The sequence below is a fragment of the Hakea prostrata genome, chromosome 3 (assembly GCF_041222555.1).
Source record: "Hakea prostrata isolate BN-2017 chromosome 3, UWA_Hpros_2, whole genome shotgun sequence".
NCBI classification, from domain to species: Eukaryota; Viridiplantae; Streptophyta; class Magnoliopsida; order Proteales; family Proteaceae; genus Hakea; species Hakea prostrata.
The window spans coordinates 55429996-55452628 of record NC_142602.1 but is presented as its reverse complement, the minus strand read 5'-3'; the positions used below and the strand labels follow the sequence as shown (position 1 = coordinate 55452628).

The 22633-nt window shown below is 41.1% G+C and overlaps 1 pseudogene; it reads left to right on the top strand.

Moving 5' to 3' along the window:
• The first annotated feature begins 9998 nt into the window (after nucleotides 1-9998).
• Nucleotides 9999-11006, top strand: LOC149022543 (putative CCR4-associated factor 1 homolog 11 pseudogene; annotated as a pseudogene).
• Nucleotides 11007-22633: the final 11627 nt, after the last annotated feature.

Sequence of the window (22633 nt, the reverse complement as noted above, 5' to 3'; positions counted from 1 at the left end):
TTCGTTTTATCAAAGTGATCACAATGATGAAACGAAATGGTTCCTTTTTAAATGGAACCATTATGTTTCATCACTATGATCACTTTGATAAAATGGATTAGTTTCGTTCTGAAGCTACTTTAAACAGAATGGTTCCATTTCATCAGACATCACAGTGATGAAACGGAATGGTTCCATTTCAAGTATGTGCAAAATGGAACCATTCCGTTTCATCACTGAGTCTGATAAAACGAAATGGTTCCCTTCTAAAGGTACTTTAAACGGAATGATTCTGATTCATCATAGCGATCACATTGAAATGGGAATTAGAACTACACAAAGTTGTCACACGATGCAAGGTGACATAAAAAAGGCAGGATGCCTAGACACCACCTTGGCAATTTTGACCTAGAGATCAAGGAAACACTTAAAGGTCATAAATTTGGAGACGAGATATTATGTTCAACATTAAAAGGAGGGTTTAGAGCTAAGATTCTATAGTAGATCCTATTAGGGATAGGCCTTATGAATATGAATGAAATTACAGTTAAGCTTGAATTAGCTTAATCAGGAAGAAAAAAATGGTCTGAGGCAAAACAAGCATGCTCACGCCATACTTACAATTGCAATCCAAGATAAGGTCAATTTCAGAAACATTTTAGAAAGCTTGAGGATGATTCTAGGTACAGTTAGCTAATAAAAATTACATATGAAGTACTACAGTACTATGGTTCCAAATACACCCAAGTAACTTAAAACTACATTGTGGTGTTCAACACAAGAGCCAATGATAAGATCAACTTGAGAGCCTGTGAAAAATACATACAATAGCAACAACAACACTCCCCCTAATGCTTGATCATGTTTCTATATTGAACTCATTTTAAAAGGATAACCATCATAAATCTTTAATAAGAATGTATAATCACAGTCCAACATGTTTACAGAGGATTTGAGCTGTTCATACATTAAAATTGGCAATTCTACATATGTATTTGACACTAGGAACTTTTGATATCCATGGTCTCGGCTGTCAACTCTTCCTAGAGAATGATGATGATGCTTGCTTACACATTGAAAAAATTAGATCAATTACAAACCTGCAGCAACATGAAGATGCTCAGTGAACTTATACAACCATCAGATACAAACACAAGTACAAAATTCACTTGGTTTACAATAGCATTATAACAGCCTAAAATCCAATAGTTATCCAACTAGTCAAAGTAACAAATGTTGATGTTATCTCTGTTTCCAAGGATTAGTAGAAGTAGGGAAAAGAGGAGAATTAAAACGATAGTTGAAAGAATTTAGACTTGTTTGAACACATTAAAGATAAGCATTCTAGATACGGAAGAACCCTGATGGGATCAAACCATCATCCCCAGATAATATCTAGGTGCTCTTCCAATTGAGCTAAGGATTCACCTAAAAAATCAAACATGTTAAATCATTAAGAAAAAAAATAACCATATTACATAGAACTTTATAAGCAACAACTCAAACAACATTAAAAGCAAAACAATACTAAGCAAATAACAATCAAGACCCATTTATGGTAACAAGGGGTCCTTGTAGCCTAGTTCAAATTATAGAACTGTTATATGAATGAAAGTCACAATAAATAATGCTAACCAAATAACAGAAACCAAACATTTTGGCTTTAGATATCAATAAGTCAATCATTAAAATCCACAAGTCTACTACACAAATATACCCATAGGATGATGATGATGCTTGCTTACACATATAATGAGACAACTGTAAAGTTAATTACTCATCTAACGACAGTTAAAGGTGGGATGTTAACAAATAAAGATGGCAGATTGTTTTTGGTTAATAAAATTCGAACTTGTTCATTGAAACAGAAAAGAAACATCTTTTTTGTTCAATAAAAAGGGGGGGTTCATTGAAACAAGAGAAAAGTTAAAAAAATATCAGCAAATATAGTTTTGTGGTCATCAGCAATGCAATTGGGTAATAAAGAGAGAAGTGCCTCTTTTTTTCTTTTGTTTGGGGTGAAAGGTGAGAGTGAGTCTCAACAGGGGAATGACCGAATTTTAGAGAATCAAGATTACCTAAACCAAATCCAGCAACAAAACTGTCCTTACAATTAACTCTTCACATATCATATTGAAATTGCCTAGGTACCTTTATCTTTAAATAACAATTGATGAGAGAAAAAGAGGTGAAAAAAGAAGTAAACATCTAGTAGCTTTTTTATTAAGTGTAATATTTAACCGACTTTTCAACATTCACTTTGAAAAAAATTCTAAGTTCAGAATAGGTGGGGATTCTCATGGCTCATGGCCTCACAATTATAATAATGTTACTAACAGATTTAAGTAAACATGCTTCAACAAAGACCATGAAACGTTCAAAAATATGTCACAAAAAAGTATATATCGAAAAATTAAATCCGTACAACTCACCAACTTATCGACTTTGTGATTGACCTCCATCTTTCGTTGTTTTTCTCGTTCTGCTGTGTTTTTGTTCTTTGTTTGCTTTCTGGTGTTTTTCTTGGTTTTTTAGGGAATATATGCATGGTGTTTTTGTTGTAAATGATTGAGGGATATGCACGCACACCACTGTTGTTGTAATCACAATACTCCTTTAGAGCTGAAACGTCATGGTACTTTCTTTAGGTATTTAGACACCCCGATTGTGTCAATCGGGTTCTAAAGTGTCTTCACCCCAAGATCGGCACCCAAACCTTAGGTTGCACCCGAAAGGTTTACTAGGTATAATTAGGTTATGTTCTGGCCTACGAGGGGGGGGGGGGGGGGGGGGGGGGGGGGGGGGGGGGTAAGAATGAGTACGAAGTGAGTTATAGAGAGCCCCAAAGGGGGTGAAAGGGTGAGGCGGTCCCCCCCCCCGGGTGCCCCTGCCTCTCCCGTCCCCGGGCTGCCCTCTCCTCCGTCCCCCCCCGCCCTCCCGTCCCGTCTTTTTTTTTTTTATTTTTTCCAGGTAAGACACAATTAAAATAAATATTTTTGTTTTCTTTCCTTGGCTGGTTTTATCACATGCTCTCCGTGCCCCCCCCCCGTGCCCCGCCGTCCGTGGGTGTGTAAGGGAGAAGTTCGGACTTGTGTGTGGGGTGTTTTTAGTATTTGCTTGATAACCCACTGAGCTATGACTGATTGATGACTGGAAAAATAATAAATAAATAAAATAAAAAAAGAAAACAAAGATAACTCTCAATGAGTGTTTCTGTTTCAGAACCATCAGTAACAGTTTTCATATTTTTATAGAAAGAAAAAATTTAAAAGCATTTGATAAAACTAGTTTTTCAAAATGTTTTCAGTGCTCTAAAGCTTTAAGTTTTGTAAAAGTTTTACGTTATTTGATTAAATGGAAAATAATTGTCATAATCTTCTTATTACTTGTTTCACTTGACTTCCATGAACTCGTTTGATAACTCACTCAGAAGTTGTCTCTAGTGCCTTTAGCTTGCTTCAAAAAACCAAAATTATAGTTGAAAGATGAAGATAAGCACCTTTTGTTAGGTTTGGGTGTCTTGTATTATGTGGGTCCATGTAATTATAATTTTGGTTGTATTTGTAATTGAAACAGAGTTTGGGTCAATTACTAATTACTGGGGTAAAATTGTAATTACATTGGGATTAGGGTTTTAGGTTTCCCTATAAATAATCTCTGTAGGATAACCTAGTAGACACGGAAGCAAAAGGTAATACTTTGTGGCTGTGAGAGTGGTGTGAGGTTTCCTGAAAATAGTGAAACTCTTTTTTTCTCTCTAGTGGACATAGGCAGGGTTTTGTCGAACCACGTTAAATCCCTTTGTGTGCTTTACTTGTGTTTTTCTCCGTTCGTGGTTGTATATCCATTATCCCTAACAAGTGGTATCAGAGCGAGGTTCGGTGGATCGTCGCCGGAGATGTGCGAAGATCCAAAAATTAGAGGATAGGTGCCAGGAAAAACGGAGAAGGCTTCGATGGATTGATCGAATTGATCGAAGGTACGATTCTAGATCTAGAATCGTGAATTTTTTTTTTTTATCTTTTTATTTCTTCTGATTCTGAATTTGAGTGGATTGGCTCGATGATTGGAAAAAAAAAAAAAAAAAAAGGGGAAGGCGATTTTGTTTAAGATCGTGGTAAAAGAAAAAAATAAAAATTTAAGTGTTCCGATTTTAGATCACCAGAATGTCCGTGGGGTGTTTTTAATTATTTTTTTTTTTTTTTTAACTTTGGTTTGAATGTAATGGTTACATTCGCTTTGAAAAGAAACAAAAAAAAGTTGAAAACAGCTGAGAGGTGGAACGTGAAAAGGTGGAACGGAAGAAAGAAACAAAAATTCGGTGAAAAAAAAAACGGAAAAAAAAAGAAAAGGGAATTTTTTTTTTTTTTTTTTTTTTGGTATTATCGGATCGTATCATATAGATTATTTCCACAGATTTTTGTGTGAAGGGTTTTGTATGGAGTTAAGCATTCCTAAAATTTTTGGACGTTTCGGACTAAGTGGAAGTGATGGATCGAGAAAATTTCGCTCCGTTGGTATTGATTTTGTGAGTTCGTATGGAAATCAATGGTGAGGTTCTTTTAATTGATTGATGGGTATGAAAGCCACAGATCAGATAAATTGTACAGGTTTGCAGGTAGTGTTGAAATAGGTGGAGCTCCAGTTGACACTTTGGCAAGGGGTACAGGTAGACAAAATTTGCAAGTTGTTTAGGCACAAAACAAGGGCAAATCTGGAAAGAAGCGAGTGACTTTTGCTTTGGATTTGGTGAGTGGCAGTGATCTCTCGGAGCCGACTGTGACAAAAGGAGAGATGGAGCCACATCATGTCGTATAGCAGTGATGAGTTGTACGGGACACCCCAGGTGGGGGTGTGTGCCATGCTAGTTTAGTGATGGCGGTAACAAAAGCATTCCTGGAAGGGATGTGGGTCATGCGTGTATAGCGGCGATGAGCTGTACGGGACATCCCAGGTGGGGGTGTGCGCCATGTTGGTTAGTGATGGCGGTAACAAAAGCATCCCTGGAGGGGATGTGGGCCATGCGGTAAGGTGTGGTGGATACACAAAGACAAGTGATTGCAGAGAGACATCATCAACGGTTTTCTTCAAGGTGGTTTGCAAAATTCAAGCCAAGGTGGAGATTGTTGGGTTTGGGTGTCTTGTATTATGTGGGTCCATGTAATTATGGTTTTGGTTGTATTTATAATTGAAACAGGGTTTGGGTCAATTACTAATACTGGGGTAAAATTGTAATTACATTGAGATTAGGGATAACCTAGTAGACACAAAAGCAAAGGGTAATACTTTTTGGGTGTGAGAGTGGTGTGAGGTTTCCTGGAAATAGTGAAACTCTTTTTTTCTCTCTGGTGGACGTAGGCAGGGTTTTGCCAAACCACGTTAGATCCCCTTGTGTGCTTTGCTTGTGTTTTTCTCCGTTCGTGGTTGTGCATCCATTATCCCTAACACTTTTTATTTCTCATTATTTGTAAGAAGCAACTGTGACAAAACAAACATAGTAACCGTTGGATAGATTTTCACTTGAAGATCCTCCAGGAATCTGATCTGGGAAAGAAGGATTAATAGGTGGGTCCGTAGTGTATGTTTTCCCCAATTGAGACTGCAATCAAAAACTCAAGAACATAAAAAAAGGCAAAATATTAAGCAAAACGTGAACAGCTCTTCATCCCAGAAATTGTTCATATAAAAAAAAAATAAATGGAACATACCTGTAGGCCAATTCATCTTGGACGGTTTTACCAACAGATGTGGCACCAGCATTCAGGAGAACTATAACAACGGGAGCAGTTGATATAGCAGCCGAGTGGGTCTTGGCCCAATCCGGATGACCAAATCCAGTCACATACCCTTCAACATCAAATCTGTTCCCACAAACCCAAAATTTCAAGACCAGTTCAGAAATTGCAAATAAACAGACAAGTTAAAGAAAAATGAAAGAAGTTGAAAGAAGTCAAAAGAAGTCAAAAGAAGTAAATGAAGGGAGAAAAGAGTTGACATGTCTTTGATGGCGAAAGTAAAGCCTTGGAGTTCAGTAGAAGCAGTTGGTGGAGGAGTTGGTACAAATTTCTCCATGAAAGCTCCAAATGCTCGAACAAGAACCCAAAATAGGGCTTCTTCTTCTTCTTCTCCATCAGAGCTTCAATCAAAAGCTGGGTGTAACACGAATGACCTACGGGCAAAGCTGCTGCTTCAAGCCACTTCTTCTTCTCCTTTAGAGCTTCGAGCAAACCCTGGGTATAAAACGAAATGAGGTCTGAGCAAGCAAGGTTGGGTTTTATGTTTTAGATTTTGAAAACTGTATATGGTCAAGGTTAGGGCTGGATTTTACAATTTGGGCTTACTGATCTTGGGGTGAAGACACATTTGGAACCCACATTGCACAAATCGGGGTGTCTAAATACCTTAAAGAAAGTACCTCTGGTATGTTTCAACTCTGACGAAGTATTGTGATTACAACATCCATTCAAGTGTTCGTGGAGATTCCTCAACAAGTTTTTCAACATTTAAAGGTCGAAATCTAAATGATTGGCTTCAATCAAGCTAACGACGATTATGCCAAAATTTTAATATTATAAGTGTGAATAAATCAATCTAAGACCTTGTTTCAATTTAAGGTTTTCAAAAAAGAGAAAGTGGATCATGGACTCAAAAGGGAGATTTAGGTTTGACGGGCCACATCATCCTACCAAAACCAATTCCTACTTGATTTCTATTCTTTGGTGCCCTTTATTAAGGCATTTCAACAATTTTCGTGTGTCTGTGACATGAAGGTATCTCTATAATGGCTATTATCCATGAAGACATTTGTCCCAACACTAAAAACAAGAACATGGCTATGGTCATTATGTTATGTATGTGGGTCAGATTTTGTGTAAACTTGGCCTTCGCTCGTTTTGCGCCGAAAATTATTTTTGTGCATCTGATTCACATGGAAATCGTTCATCCAATAGCCTAGATTACCATGAGATATGGACAAAGTTGATTATATTTCAATTTAGGGTTTTTTGGTTTAAAGATGTAGCTCTCCTCCTCTATAATTGGTTTTCCAGTTTTGTTGAAACTAGTCGATTGTTTGGCGGCCGTGGGTTTTCTTCCCCTTGAGGATATCCACATAAAATCTTTTGTGTTCTATGTTTTTATTTTTTTGTTGTGTGATTGTTCCTCGGTTTCAATCCTAAAAGTGAGGGTAATTAAAACCCTATGGGGTTGTTTCCTCGCTTGGTTGGGCTTTGTATCCATGTTAGAAGTATAATTTTATCATTAAAGAAACAAGATGGAAGGTCTAACTTTTGCTAAGTTCAGTCGAGGACCCCTAAACCCTGATGGGGTATCTAAATCATCTTTCCAACCTTATGGCGTGTGCTTGTTTCCTTTGTAGAATTTTTTGGGTTAGTAGGCTTAATTATGCCCACTTTAGTTCAATTATACCCAAGTTTCAAAATGTTGCCTCATGTTGCCATGTCCGTGGTAGACGACACCACCGACACGGCGACATGTCACGACATTTAGGGTAACTTTTGGAGGGGTGTCGGTGAAAATTTGACCCTAGTTTCAAGGAGTATTTGGGATCATTTTTTCCTGAATTTTGTTGTGTAGCCTAATTTGAAGCCAATAAACACACTGAGAGTGCTATTTTGGCCTAAAACATCACATAATTAATGTTCCTTATTGGTATATACCCGGTTGTATGCAGACGCAACTGAAAGTTTGAAAAACTCAAATAAACTAATGTAAACATGCAAAGAGAACACAAGTACACAACTAGTGATGAGAAGTATCAAGGTCTACAATGTAACTATGCAATTGTGGCCAACGGAGAGTTGTCCTAGTGAAACCAACACCTCTTGGTGCCTAGAGATGGGTCCTTTGAAGGTTTGAGCAAAATAGGGTTAAAATGGAAAAAATCGAATGAAAAATTGTTGAAGAATGGAACGAAATTCAGCTAAATATTGGGAATTTCAAAATATATCACCGAAAAATTCGGGTGGCCATTTCGTGTCGCCTAAGTCTGCTGCCATAATGTACACTGATCATATCCCATTACAATTGCCCAATTGTAGTCCAAGACCAACATGGCTCAACTTGGCCCGAGACTAGACTAGACTGAATACTAAACATGCCATGGTATGGCCAACGTTTTGGACCAATATGTTCGGCTAGGCTTGACCAAGACTAAGCTAGGCTCAAATTAGCACGGTAGGGCCTGGGCTATTACATTTTAACCCTGAGTCAATGTCACTTCATGCTAAGCCGTGCTAGTCAACCCATACTTAACTGGCCCAATTAGGAATAATCGACCAGGGTTGGACTTGACTTCACCCATCAAGGTTCAGGGTAAATGATAAAATTTGTAGGCCCTGAGTAATAGTTAGACCAAAACAAGACTTAGTTAAGAACATTTATGGCTGATATTGGATTTTGTAAAGCCCAACCAAACCAAACCCATCCCTATTGTAGCATTAATCAAAGCTCAAGCTACGGCCAAGCCTTAATATAGCTTGGCCCAACAAAATTTGAAGGTCTTAAGACTCAAATAAATTCATTAGTACAAATAGATTTGGCCCAGTAAACCACACTGGGCAAAGCCCATGGCAAAGAATTTTACTCGTTAAAATTGACCTTTTATGTTAATAAAAATGAGATATTAGACTTTTAAAAGGGTCAACCCAACTTTTATATAACAGATTTGGGCCAAATAAAAATCCTTGTATATTATATAAATAAATTTCTAAAACACTTAAGAGTGTTCATAAGGTACACTGAAATCCTTGTATATTATAAAAACTTAAACAATATTTTTTTTCTTCAGGTAAAGCAGACCACATATATGTTGTATACTTATATGGACTTGAATCATTTCTATGATATAAATGCTTCTAGCATATGCTACTAAAAAGAGGAAGAGAAAAAAATGCTTCTAGCATGTGTGGAATGTTTGGGTGGACTAGCAAACACAACTGCTGTTGTCTAATGCATACAAGTCATACTGCGAACCATGAGTCTAAGGAGCTAGGGGATGTTAAAGGAAAATAATTGCTAGGTTTAAGCATGACTTGATTGAAACTCAATTCTGTAAGTATAACTGCCCTAAACGAGTTATGAACATTTTGTTATAACCGGTTTGTGAAATAAGTCACCTGAAAATTCATAAATTAAGAAGTACATGTTGCGTATTTTTCTTACTATGAATAATAAAAGCATGTGATACCGGAATACTAGCTACTTTTGAGGCAGAAACCATCAAGGCTCATATCGATATCGTTTTATTATTATTCTATATTATATATATAATCAAATGTAACGATGGACTTATCAGCCTAATGAAACGGAACTTTTATAAAGTTTTCATAGATTGAAGTCTTAAATAGTTATTAGAGAGTCCAGATCACCTCTCCCCATTAGGAGAAAACAATGCGGTTATTGATGGTTTTTGACCATATAAATGGGGGTGAAGTCCAGTGGGTTCGATTTTTTGTTAATTTTAGTATTTTTTTTGTAGGGCCGATCCCTATTATGTGATTAAAAATCATAAGAGGGCACACTATTCTAACGGGGAGGTGATTGGACTCGATATGAGATATTAGATACTAAATTTTATATTAGTATACGTCATTAAATATATATATATATATATATTAATATTTGTATTTTATCCAAAAAAGTTAATATTTATGTTTGTAATATTTTTAAAGGATTTTTTGGTTAATATTAATATTTTTAAAGGATTTTTTGGATAATATTTTTAATTTTTTTTTCGTTTCGTTTCGTTGAGTATTTAAATAGAAAATAAAGCAGGTTTTTTTTTTTTTTTCAATAGGATTCAGCGAAGGACTTTTAAAAGTCGTTTGCTGAATCCTATTGGGATTTGAAGAAAAAAAAACCTGCTTTATTTTCTATTTAAATACTCAACGAAACGAAACGATCTCCTGCTCATTTTTTAAGTTTTTAACACACTCCTCTCTCTCTGTCTCAAATTGCTTCACTCGCTCACTGAAGACTGAACAGTAGAGTTAGCTCTCATGAAGACGCAGGAAGCGAGTAACAGGGTGGTGTATCCGGAGAACCTTTGGGATGAAAATGTTGAGATCGTGAATGTATGGACTCATAATCTCGAGTATGAGTTCAGTCGGATCAGAGCGGCTACCAACTTCTGTCCGTTTATTTCCATAGATACTGAGTTTCCTGGAACTATAATTCATCCGAACAAACCCAACCACAGCATGAGTTCATCTGAGCGTTATAAACTTATGAAGGCCAATGTAGATTCACTCCACCTCATTCAACTTGGGATCACTATTACTAGTTTGAACGGTGATATCCCTGCATTTGGAGGTCATCGTGTGGTTTGGCAGTTCAACTTCAAAGATTTTGATATTTCAAGTGACAGATATTCATCAGATTCCATTGAACTTCTCAAGAAACAAGGTATAGATTTTGAGAAGAACAGAAGAGAGGGGATTGATTCTTTACATTTCTGTAAGTTGTTGTTTTCATCTGGTTTGGTGTTTCACCGTACAAATTGGTTTAGATGGATTACCTTTCATGGCGCATATGATTTTGCTTATCTGCTGAAAGTTCTTACAAGGAAGCCATTACCGGATGATCTTGTTGGCTTTTACACTCTTATGAATTTGTATTTTGGGGTGCGAGTTTATGACCTCAAACAGATTATTAAATTCTATAATGGTGTATATGGTGGTTTGGAACGTGTGGCTGCAACATATGGAGTGAAACGTAGAGCTGGGAATGCTCACTGTGCTGGTTCTGATAGCCTGTTGACTTGGAAACTTTTTCAGAAAATTGTCCCAAAAGGCACTGAAAAAGTTGAAAGAGCTGATGGTATTCTGTTTGGACTCGATATTGATTCTAAGCCAGCAACGCTAGTACCACCTCTGATTCTTCGTCGCATGGTACTTGCTTCATTCATGCCTCCTGCTAGTTGTGGTTTACTCACCATGCCTGTGGATCCTGGCTTCACCAAAATGCGACTTGTTTATCCTTGCTTCATTGGAATGCAATATGTGTGATAGTGATTCTCATTCCTGGAGCTTCTTCATGAAGTCTGATTGACAACTTAAATATCTTGTCCTGTTTCAATGTAAATTCTAATATTCAGTTGTAAAATTTGTTCTTGAACCCTTGATTTGTAAGGAAAGTTGTAGTTCATATACAAAGTTAGCACATTAAATATTATACTTTTAATTAGGATTGTTAGTCTCTGGATTATTCATTATTGTTTGTCACCAGATCCATCAATATTTTATTTGCTTTGTCAATTCGAAATCGCAGCTCACAAGTAAATATAAATTGGTTTAACTTTCTGCCACTGCATAATATGAAGAGGAAATTGTTAATTCTAATTGTTTCTATAAGCAATGGTTATTCTGTACGATCTCTTCTAGCCTGAAAATTATATGACGATCAAAGCTCATTATTGGTGCGGAATGCATCATCTGATGATCAAAGTTCATTATTGGTGCGGAATGCATCATCTCTCATTCATGACTTACCCAAATCAACTTTTGTACAGAAATTTTTTTCTGGATGAATTTCACAATAAAATTGAATAAACGAGAAACAACATACATTGATGGTAAAAATTGGAAACAAAATCTGGATCATCCAACAAACCCCTTGGAGAGAGCATACTGGCTTTTCAAAACACAGAACAAATGATGTGGGGGAAAGGGGCTCTTATACAAGTAACACATTCTTATACAGGAAGCACATTTGGAAGTACATGTGGAAGTTTATTCTCCAGCGAGCTAAAGGGAAGAAGGTTCGTCTCTTGGGTTGCCTTGACTGGACGCAAGCAAGCCAAGTGGCCGTGCAATTGATTGTTGCAAACAGGGAGTTTGCTTGCTTGAATTGTTCCTTCTTTCTCTTTCACAACTGGAGCACCTGTAGGATCCTGCACACAAAACACAGATTTTCTGTAAGAACCCATAACAAAGCATAGACAACATTTATATACCACAGTTAGAACAGATTATCCATATGCATGACATCTTAAAAGCCTAAACATGTTACATTGGCATTAATCACACAAGAATTCCTTGTATTCTGTAGATTTAGTAACTTACCTTTGAAGCGTTTCCCCTGCTAAATCCAAGGTTCAATCCTCCGCCATTGTTATTTGATAACAGATCATAAATCTCCTCATTGTATATCTCCAAAACTGATACCTGAACAAATGTTCCGAAGCCCAAACGCTGACCACAACCGCTTTCTTCTTTTTCCTCATTCCCTTCACCAAGAATCTCTCTCGAGCTCCTGGTACACAATCCCTGGCTGCTTTGGGCCCCCCACCTTTTTCTGTTGGGATCTTCTTCCTGCATCTGTTGGATACACTTGTTTAGACCTTGGGGGGCCGGGGGGGCCCCGCGGGGAGAGGCTTGCTCGGGGGGGCCCCCCCCCCGAAGAAGAAAGATTATTCGGCTCCAAGCGTGCCCTAATCTTACTTATGGATTAGGGTAATCACCCCGATGACAAGCAGACTCAAACCGACGGCCGCGGATAATCATCATCAAAGGGATAACTATCGCATAACCTAACGGTTATCTCAGAGTCCTCTACTAGTCCAAACTAGTAGAAGTCTATCGCTCAACGGATCTCATTGATAAGATCCAACGACTACCCGAAGAAGGCTCGAGTGCATCCAACGAAGGAGATTCGAAGGTACACTCTATATAAACCTCACTACCATACAAGGTGAGGGACGGATCAATCGATCAAAAAGAATACTATCTCGAGACTCAGTTCGGATACATACCGATAGATCCAAACTATCAGCGTCCCGCTATCTAGATCACCTTTCCCGTTTCTTCATTCATTAGCTCGTGCTTCTAGCAGAGCCGTTTGTGATTAAGTTCATCAACCGACTTAGCCTTCGGAGGTGGACTCCCGACCCCAGCGGTCGGGCCACATCCGACGCTTTCGTTTTGCAGACATCACGTGGAGATCCAAGGGCCGAGCAGATTTTGGACGCATCATTTGGCGCCGTCTCGTGGGAAAGACTTGAAAAAGCCATGGTGACTAGATCAGCAGCAGCAGCAGCCGCCGCACAACGCAATTCCGGTGTTCGGATACCCGGGGTGAATAATCCAGATATTCCCCAGAAAGCCAAAATCCTATCGAGGTGGATGATGGCCAGGGAGGACGTAATCTTCCTCCCGATACAATCCAAGATCAATTGGATCAGGTAAAGATTCAACTCTTGGAGGTGAGCCAAGCACTCCGCGTGCTCACTGCACGAGTGGTTTTACCACAAGAACCCGATCAACACGATTCAGGGAGACGTGCATTGCCACGTGACCAAAGACCATGGACCAAAGAATGGTCAAGACCGGAATGTTGATCAGAATTTCCGTGAAGGAGACCGAGGACTTCGGAGGATTGATGATCAACCAAGGCGAGGCGATCGGTTCGACAGACCGCAAGAGAGTACAACCGATTCAAATACAAGGTTGGATACAGGGGTAAGAACTCACTCACCCACCGTCGAAGAACCGTCCGTGATGATCGAGCAGTTCGTGACGAGAGAAACGTTCGTGAAGGACGGGCTGTTCGTGATGATCGAGTAGCACGTGATGATCGTGTTAATCGAGGTCGTGATCGTATTGCCGAAGATCACCCGACCCAGATTGGTCAAGAATTGGCCAACATCAATGAGAAGTTAGGGCAATTGGCTAAGGGAAGAATAATCGAGGATATTTACTCACTCATTCGGAAGACTCCTTTTGCTGAGCCAATTGCGGGATATCGGTTTCCCCATAACTTCCGCTTTGCCTACCTTCTCAACATTCGATGGCTCCGGAGATCCAACAGCTCACATCGGCTATTACCAATGCACCATGGCGCTTTCTGGTAATTCGATGAAATTTTATGCAGTGGTTTTCGGTTCATCTCTAATCGGAGCGGCACAAAAGTGGTTTTCTAACCTCCCCTCGGGAAGGATCGTAACTTTGACGAATTGGCGCGCCAATTCATAGGGCGATTCCAGAGTGGGATACAGGTCAAGAAAACGGAAGAAACCTTGTTTATCGTCAAACAAGGAAAGAACGAATCGATCGTAGAGTTTCCGAAAAGATTCAACAAAGTGACGATGGAGATAGAAAACTTGGATGAACAAGTAGCCGTAACCGCTCTATTCACAGGACTCACAAATCGGAAACTCCCGGAGTTATTACTACAGGATATACCCACGACTTATGCCGAGTTGGTACAGAGATGCCGTATGTGCTGAAGTCATGGAGATTCTAGATGCGCGCCAAGGAGATAATAAAGTCTCCAATAAGGAACAAAAGGCTCCCGAGCGTAAGCTGAAGCCAAAGAAGAATGTTCGCGATCGGGTTGGAAGATCCCAACCTTGGCGCCAAAGATCCCCCGGTAGAAGTGAGTACACTCCATTGAATGCTCCTCGGGCCGATATTTTGAATATCCTCAAAAGAAAAAATATTTTGAAGTGGCCGCCTAAAATTCTTTTGAAACCCGGAGAGCAAGCAGGATCGGGAAAAGTATTGCCGATTCCACAAGGACTATGGTCATTACACTAATGACTCGTCGTCATCTCAAGGCGTATATTGAGAGATTGATATCTCAGTGGACATCTGTCCAGCTTTGTTAGCAGGAGAAGGGAGGAGCCACGTGGGCCACGTGCGGCTGCCCCTAAAAAGGAATCGTTCGGTTAGTTCGTAACGATCGAGGGAGGCCCCGAAGTCTAAAAAAGGCAAGGAGGTGATTGAAGCTGCTACTCGGTCACCGATTCTTACCATCTTCGGGGGTCCAGAGCCCGAATCATTCCGGAGTCTAAAAACCAAATCCAAATTTGTTGGAGCCGGAGAGGCGCAGAGCGGAAGAAGCTGAATGGTGAAGATTCTATCACCTTTAGCGAAGAAGACGAAAGAGACGTTTGTTTACCTCATGATGATGCTATAGTCATCAAGGTAGAGATTGCACGGCGGGAAGTGCATAGAGTATTGATTGATACAGGGTCTCAGAGCTGACCTAATTTCTTACGAAGTGTATCAAAAATTGAAGGTGGATCAGACTTGATGAAACCTTCATCTACACACCTATATGGCTTTGCAGCGGTCATCTGCAGAGAGGAAGGATCGGTTCAGCTTGGATCTTTCCATTGGAAGTTTTCCTAAAGAAACAACTGTCCGAATCAATTTTTTGGTGGTTCGAGAACTACCAGCCTATAATATGATTCTCGGGCACCATCTTTATCCAAGATAGGTGCTATTGTTTCGACAAAGCACCCGAAGATAAAATTCCCGATCGATATGGGAATCGGTCAAGTCTCCTCCGACTCGTAAGATCTCTCGGCAGTTGTTATGTTGCCTATTTAAAAGACAAGGAGGGTCCGAGGAAGGTTACCGCCCTCCCCATAGAAGTTCGAGATGATCGGGAAGAGACAGAGATGCAAAGGCCCGAACCAAAGGAGAAATCGGAGCAAATCCAGCCGTGTACCGAGGATGAGAAAAAGATTACTTATGTCGGGTCCGAACAAATGGAAGAGTTTAAAGATGAGTTGAAGTTATTTCTTCAACAGAATAAGGATGTATTCGCATGGTCTCGCCGAGGACATGCCGGGATCGATCGGGCCATTGCAGAGCACAAACTCGGATAGACCCTAAGGCGAAACCAAGGATACAGAAAAGAAGAAATTTCTCTATTGAAAAGTATGAAGCCGTTCGGAACGAAGTTGAAAAACTTAAGAATTCTGGTTTCATAGAACCAATCGAGTGCCCAACTTGGTTGGCCAACGTGGTGATGGTGAAAAAGGCGAATGGGAAGTGGAGGATGTGTACAGACTACACGGATCTAAACAAAGCTTGCCCAAAAGATTGCTACCCGCTGCCTCGGATTGACCTCTTGATAGATGCTATCGCAGGATATGAAACTTTAAGTTTCATGGATGCCTACTCAGTATAATCAGATCCTTATGAATAAGGAGGATGAGAAGTATACGGCTTTCATGACCGATCGTGAAAGCTATTATTACAAGGTCATGCCTTTTGGCCCGAAGAATGCAGGAGCAACATATCGAGGGCCGTCAACAAGATTTTCAAAGAGCCGATAGGAAAGAATGTTGAAGCATATGTTGACGACATGCCGGTGAAAAGCTTTACAAAAGCAAATCACATTGCAGATTTGATCGAGGTTTTCTCAAGATCGAGGAAACATCAAATGAAGTTGAACCCCGAAAAATGTGCCTTTGGAGTCTCCTCGGGCAAATTCTTGGGTTTCATGGTATCACAGAGGGGAATTGAGGCAAATCCCGCCAAAATACAAGCTCGATTGATATGGAGGCTCCCAAAACCGTTCGGGATGTACAATGTTTGACAGGAGAGTTGTCGCCTTAAATCGATTTATCTCCAAGTCCTGAGAAAAATGTTTGCCTTTCTTCAAGGCACTTAAAGACCCGAAGGGCAGTAAGGAAGCAAAGTGGATCAAGAGTGCCGTAAAGCTTTCGAGGAATTAAAAGAAGCACTTGGACAACCACCGATCCCGTCCGCACTCGGAGAAGGGGGAAATATTACAGCTATATCTAGCGACATCCCTTTCGGCGGTCGGGCAAGACTTGTTCGGGAGAAAGATAAGAAACAAAGGGGCCGATTTACTATGTAAGCCACGTGTTGCTAGATGCGGAGACGAGATATTCGCAGATTGAGAAGCAGTGCTCGCTCTCATGATGGCCGCCAGAAGCTAAGGCCATATTTTCAGTGCTCATCCAATTGAGGTATTTACAACTTTTCCTCTTAGTAAAGTTCTTAACAAACCCGATTTGTCCGGAAGGATGGTATCCCGGTCGGTTGAGCTAAGTGAGTTCCAAGTGAGCTTTAAGCCCAGAACCGCAATCAAGGCTCGTGCATTAGCCGACTTTGTAGTAGAAACTACCGCACCAAAGGAACCCACCATTGAGGATCCCATTATACCAACCACTTGGGAGGTATATGTGGATGGTTCGAGTAATAAAGATGGAGCAGGCGCTGGAATTCTATTAAAAAGTCCAGCAGGATTTATTATTCGATATGCTTTGAGATTCGCATTTGATGCAAGTAATAACGAAGCGGAATATGAGGCCCCGATAGCAGGACTTCGGTTGTCAAAGGCATTAGCTATTGCAGATGTTACTATTTATAGTGACTCTCACCTTATAGTCAACCAAGTCCAGGGGGAGTATGGCATTAAAGAACCACGCTTGCAAAAATATCGGGAGATAGTGCAGCATTTCAGAACCAATTTCGAATTTGAAGATATCTCGGATTTCGAGGAATGAAAATTCAAAGGCAGATGAGCTATCCCGACTAGCCAATGCCAAGGAAAAGAATCTAGACCCTTCGGTCTACATTGAAGAGGTAACTTTTCCAAGTTATCATGAGAAAGAAATTTCTTATATTGAAGCAGAACGCTGTCGGATGGATCCAATAATCGAATATCTAAGAGATGACAAGTTACCCGAGGATCCAAAGAGAGGCAAGGTTGATCAAGATTCGATCAGCTAGATTTGTCATTCGTAATGGGAGACTATACAAAAGATCTTATGCTGGACCCCTTATGAGATGTATAGGCCCCGAAGGAGCAAAATCAGCTTTGGCCGAGGTTCATGAAGGAATTTGTGGCGCTCACATGGGTGGCAGAGCCCCGGCCCACAAAATTCTAAGACTTGGGTTATATTGGCCTAAGATCCAAGAGGCCGCTATGGACTACGTTCGTCGATGTAGTAACTCACAAATTCATGCTACAAAGATTTAAGCGCCCGGCGGAAATTATGACTTCAATTCTAAATCCCATTCCCTTTGCAATGTGGGGAATTGATATCATGGGCAAATTCACCAAGGCATCAAAGCGGACGGGAATATCCGATAGTAGCAATTGATTACTTCACAAAATGGGTAGAAGCTGCACCGGCGACAATTACGAGAAAAAAGTGGAGAAATTTGTGCTTGAATCAATCATATATCGCTTTGGGATTCCAAAGATAATTGTCACCGACCATGGTACTCGCCTGACTGTCCACAATTTGAGCAATTCTGTGGAACATATATGATCGAGCATCGTATGTCCTCAGTGGCATACCCCCAAAGCAATGGCCAGGTAGAGGTTACTAACCGAACGCTACCGGAAGGAATAAAGAGAAGACTCGAAGCCGACAAAGCTTCTTGGGTCGAAGAACTACATAATGTATTGTGGGCTTATAGAACTACGGTTCGAACACCTACAGGAGAAACTCCATTCAAAGTTGGCATATGGATCCGAAGCATTGGCACCTGTGGAGATAATGGCGGGGACGTTACGGGATCGTGAGTTCGAGGAAAAAGCAAATGAACAAGGACTCGCTTGATAGTCTTGATTTGTTGGACGAAGTTCGGGCAAAGGCAATAGCACGAACTCAACATTATCAAAGAAGGATAGCGTCTCATTATAATACTCGAGTGAAGAATCGTCGGTACTTAGCCGGAGATTTGGTGTTGAGAAACACCCTAGCTTCCGACCCGCGTCACCAAAGAAAGTTGGACCCTTCCCCGGGAAGGACCCTATATGGTTGTGAAACCGGTCGGTTCAGGAGCTTACAAGCTGAAGAACATAGATTCCCGTAAAGAGTTGGATCGTTCGTGGAATGCTAGGCATCTCAAAAAGTTTTATCCTTGAGGATGATTTCAATTTTGTTCGTGATGTAATCATTTTCAACTCAATCAATGCAATTTTTGGCTTTCAACAAACTATCTTTTGATTGGGGGGCATCATACACCACATTCAAGAACAAGATCCAACTATAAGGCATCGGATGAAAATTCGTGTGGGTCCTTCAACACTTCAACGCTTATGGAAAATTTTTCGAACTTTCTTAAGTCGGGGCATCGGATGAAAATCCGAGTGAGTTCCTTTTGCAAGGCGTCGGTTTGATACCCGAGTGAGTTCCTTCGAGACTTATTGAATTTTTGAATTATCCTTAAGTATAAGGCATCGGTTTAAAACCCGAGTGAGTTCCTTCTCGCACTTATTGTATTTCTCCGGAAATCCTTAAGTATAAGGCATCGGTTTAAAACCCGAGTGAGTTCCTTCTCGCACTTATTGTATTTCTCCGGAAATCCTTAAGTATAAGGCATCGGTTTAAAACCCGAGTGAGTTCCTTCTCGACTTATTGTATTTCTCCGGAAATCCTTAAGGCACGGTTAAACCCGGCCCCGCATTGTTTTCTCCCGACCGTAACTAAGACCTAATGCAACGGCGATTCAAGTGGCTAGCAAAGTTCAAAGATAAAGTAATTTCTTATTTCTTCGAAGATCCAAAGAGGCCAAAGATCAAAACAATTACAAGAGCTGGATACAATCTCTGATCAAAGAAGAAAGTCATTACAGGGACTCGTTAACAAGTTATACAAGATCGACGCGACTTTGCTAGAACAAACATATGAGTCAACCATTGGTGGGGAGTCAAGGAAAAGAAGAGAAGAAATGAGGATTACAAAAATATTTCGATATTCAGAAAATCCTCCGCAATTTCATACTCTTTGTCCAAACTTTGTCCAGAGAAGAATGGTCCTCGACCAAACTCGCATTCGGCACAAGCTCGTCATAATTGACTTCTTCCAACTGGAGAATAAACAGAGAATCTTCCAGATATTGCATAATATCCGGATCGGAAGGTGGAGGATCAATCTTATCCTTGGTCCAATGGGAGGAGGAATACCTGTGTCGGTAAATACTTCAGGATGGCAAACAAGACCGTAGGGAGTCGTATCAAAATGAGGATCTTTCCTTAATATTGATTCCCATACTTCGTTCCACCATCCCGGACGCCCGCAAGTTATAAGCATTCAGCATATCAACAAAAGGCTTACCGTGTAAATACTTGAAGACGCAGCTCGCGAACATCAGCTTGAAGGGATTCGGGCAAAGGAACGACAGCTTGCCTTTCGGGTAATGTTTCAGCATCCTTTAGCTCCCGACTTTCCAACTGTCCGCTCCAGCCGCCGGATCTTCTCCCCGGCATCATCCAAGTCCGACCGAAGACGACCAATCATCGAATTCTTTTCTCCCCGCCACCTCCCAAGCTAGATTCCGAAGGCGAGCAATCTCAACATCTTTAGCTTCAGAGATTTCCCGAAGCCTAGAAACTTCATTGCTCAACCCATCGAGTCTAGTAACCGCTTCCACTTGGTTGTGGAAGTTACAAAGAAGACTCCCGCAAACAACTTTCGAGTTAGCGAGGAGCAAAAAAGTAATTTTTCAAAATCGAGGATAATGAAGAAAGACTTACATCACCAAAGGACTTCGTAAAGACTTCATCCGGAAGTTTGGAAAGAACTGCGCTCTCGTAAGTCATTCGAGCAGCAAGACACCATTCCAACGCTTTGTCAAACTCGTTTGACACTAATTCAAAGCGAAGGATGAGAAGGATGAACTACACCAAGCAAAGGCCGAGCTTCATCACTTGTCACCCGACGGCGCTTCCCGGTGGCAAAATCCTCCAACTCGAAGGAGAGGAGGAGGATGCCAAACAAGCACTGGAGTTAGAAATAGGAGCAGCACTCGCCGGGACCACACCTTCATCGACGCCAACATAGTTGCCTCGGATGCCCGAAGAGTCTTCTTCGGGGTGCACCAACAAAGCTCACCAACAAGCTCACCAGCAGGAGTGCCGGCAGCACCATCGGCAACGGAGTGATCAAGATCTTCCCGGGAAAGACGAGCGATCACTTCGGGCAAAGGAGGCGCAGGGACGGCATCAACCGTAAGCCGCAGGAATCGACTTGAAGATTCACCGCCAGCAGCCGCCTTACGCTTGGAGGATTCACTAGCTGAAACCACCACACCGGCCCCAACCACCACCGACGCAACCCTTTTCTTGCAAGATTTTGCTCCGATAAAGTTCGGGTTGATCTTGGGAGCCACTATGCAAAACAACAAAAAAACAACAGCCGTATCGAGACAAAATAAACGACAAAGAACAATGGGGAAACCCTAGTTTTCCAAAAGCTTCCGACTGCACCAACAAACTAAACCCCAAGTATAACTACTCGTGCAGTTTACTTCGGGGGAAGAGGGGAAAGAGATGAGAAATCAAAAAACTCACTTGTTCGTAAATGGATAGAGCTGTCGTTGGAGTACGAGGAATACGGAGGCAGCCGAAGGACGAAAGGTTGCTTTGGCACTTTAGCAAATCTATCTTGCGTAAGTCGGATAGATGGAGAGTACCCACGAAGGCTTTAAATAGCCTAAGGTATAAGACGACGGTTGAAGGCTAAGGACAACCGACGACCCGGATCGAAACGACGCTTCGAAATCCGCAAAAAGCAAGATCAACGGTCGAAGGGATGCCACATGGAAACATGTGGAAGCGAGCACCGATGCAGAGAAACCTCCAATCGTCGCACCGCCATTAAAATAATGGATGTATTTCCGATTCATTGGAAACAAGAATGGTACACAAAAGCAGAAAACGTTTGAACTTCGGCAAGGGAAACGTGCGGACTTTGTAATAAATGAAGTAGTGGGGAAGATTAACGCATCTTCCCGAAACGCATCTTCACAATATTTCTATAAGATCATTATTCGGCGAGGAATGAAAAGTTAAGTGATAAGTTTTATCATTAATACTTTGATATTCAAGGCAATAATTCGGCAGAGACGGGGAAATTTTGAGGCCAACATGAATAAAGAAATGTCTATTCATTAAATTGAGGGTACATCTTTACAAAAGAACAACTCCCTAAGCCTTTTCTTCATTGTTGCCCGAGGGACCCCGGTCGGGATGACTTTTCTCAGACCATGAGAAGAGCCTTCCTCAAGAGTGGCATCGGCTGAATCCTCTACAAAGCAACAACTTGAGACTCGGCTTGTGATTTCTCCTCCGGAAGTGCCGGCTCGTCATTCAGATATGCCTCATATTGAGGGTCAGCTGGAAAAGGATCATCTTCTCCCCGAGCCCAGGCCTGGGAAGATCCATACCAACTTTCCCGAAGACCTCTCGGGTGGCATACCTCACGAAAAGGAGCAAGGTCGAAGTCGTGGATCGTTCCAAGGATCTGCTCCCAAACATCGTTTTGCCACGTGCGATAAGCCCGAATGTTGTAGAAACCTAGCAATTCGGAGAAAGGTACGCTGTTCGTGTATTTCCAAATGCACTCCTTCCGAAGGTCCGGCTTTATATGCTCAGAGCTTGATAGGGATTGCCAACTTCAGATGTTCTTCGAGCTCCCTACTTTTGATTTCAAGGTGTCACCAAACAACGTGGCAGCCGCCTTTTGCTTCCCGGCCTCGCGCTCGGCAGCAGAGAGACACGAATTTTCGAAGCTTCAAGAGCTTCCTTGAGGGAGATCACTTCTTCCTCATGCTTTTTCTCGCAGCTCCACGGTAGCTGCAGCCAACTGGTCTATTTCGGAATTGGCATTGGCCAATTTCTCTTCACAAGTTTGCAAAGAAGGAGTCGGGGCGACCAACCCGGCTCAATGCTTCCATGTGTTGATAAAAGCTCAACACAAAGATTCCCGGGAAGACGGAAGATATCGAAGAAGTCATAAGAAATTATGAAAACATAAGTACGGTGGGACTCATCTCTTCACCGAAGATCCGCCGGTATACCCGGAACTAGTGAGGTTGTTCTTCAAAGCAACCTTACCTACGCAGAGGAGGCTCGAGGC